The 605-nt window shown below is 59.0% G+C and overlaps 1 protein-coding gene across 1 annotated transcript in view; it reads left to right on the top strand.

Annotated features, from left to right (window-relative positions):
• CNGA4 (cyclic nucleotide gated channel alpha 4) overlaps window positions 1-605 on the top strand; it is a 7,253-nt gene that overhangs the window by 3,731 nt on the left and 2,917 nt on the right.

Below are 605 nucleotides of genomic sequence, written 5' to 3'. Positions count from 1 at the left end.
GGTCGGAGGGTCCCAGAGGGGCACAAGGCCCCAGTGGGGCACAGGGTCCCCCCAGGGCACAGGGTCCCAGAGGGGTGCAGGGTCCCAGCGGGGCGCAGGGTCCCCCCAGGTCACAGGGTCCCAGAGGGGCACAGGGTCCTCCCAGGGCACAGGGTCCCACCAGGGGTCGGGGTCCCATGGGGGTGCGGGGCACAGGGGGGACAGGCCCCTGGCGCTGAGGGTTACCTGGGGGTGGGACAGCAGCAACAACAGCTGCTGAGTGACCGTGACAACTGTTGCTAGGTAACACTGACAGCTGTTGCTAAGTAATGATGAGTTGTGGTGGGACAGCAGCAACAACAGCTGCTGAGTGACCGTGACAACTGTTGCTAGGTAACACTGACAGCTGTTGCTAAGTAATGATGAGTTGTTCATAGAATCATAGAATCATGGAACAGTTTGGGTTGGAAGGGACTTTTAAAGATCATCTAGTTCCACCCCCCTGCCATGGGCAAGGGACATCTTTCACTAGATCAGGTTGCTGTAAGCCCCGACCAGCCTGACTTTGAACGCTTCTAGGGATGGGGCATCCACAGCTTCTCTGGGCAGCCTATTCCAGTGTCTCT

This window comes from Aptenodytes forsteri, unplaced genomic scaffold (genome assembly GCF_000699145.1).
Source record: "Aptenodytes forsteri isolate BGI_AS27 unplaced genomic scaffold, ASM69914v1 Scaffold485, whole genome shotgun sequence".
Lineage (NCBI taxonomy): Eukaryota > Metazoa > Chordata > Aves > Sphenisciformes > Spheniscidae > Aptenodytes > Aptenodytes forsteri.
This window is presented reverse-complemented; position numbering and strand designations above follow the sequence as displayed.